The 529-nt window shown below is 38.2% G+C and overlaps 1 protein-coding gene across 16 annotated transcripts in view; it reads left to right on the top strand.

Annotated features, from left to right (window-relative positions):
* Positions 1-529, top strand: part of LOC118702294 (carcinoembryonic antigen-related cell adhesion molecule 1) — an 813,263-nt gene that overhangs the window by 671,620 nt on the left and 141,114 nt on the right. The gene's annotated exons all lie outside the window — the stretch shown is intronic.

The following is a 529-nucleotide window of genomic DNA, read 5'->3' on the forward strand; positions in this document are numbered from 1 at the left end:
GAGAAAGAATCACAGATCAGCTGCTTCCTGCATGCCTCCACAGAGGGATTGAACCTGCAACCTGGGACCCCTCAGTCCGGAGGCCAACACTCGATCCCACTAAGCCAAACCAGCCAGAGCCAGACATTTTTCTTGCAGAATCTGCCGAGCCTACCCCAGAACTTGCCCTTCCCTTTGTCTATAGCTAATTGTCAATCCTTACATCTTTCTCCTTCCTACTTGGTTTATAAAAATGCTTGCAGAACTCAGAGATGGATATGTTGTCTTTTTAAAACTACCTGATGGTGGCTTAGATCCTATGCCTCAAGACCAGACTCCTCTTCTTTCTCCTCTTCCTCTTCTTCCTTCCCTGCTAGCAAGGGCAAACGCTTTCTTTAAAATAAAATAAAATAAAATAAAATAAAATAAAATAAAATAAAATAAAGTAAAAAATAAAAACTTTCAGTCATGAAATTTAAAGTATTTTTCTTGTTTGTTTCACAATATAAAACACACCTAAGACAAATTTCTCTTGTTAATATTGACAACT

The sequence above is a fragment of the Pipistrellus kuhlii genome, unplaced genomic scaffold (genome assembly GCF_014108245.1).
Source record: "Pipistrellus kuhlii isolate mPipKuh1 unplaced genomic scaffold, mPipKuh1.p scaffold_m20_p_38, whole genome shotgun sequence".
NCBI classification, from domain to species: Eukaryota; Metazoa; Chordata; class Mammalia; order Chiroptera; family Vespertilionidae; genus Pipistrellus; species Pipistrellus kuhlii.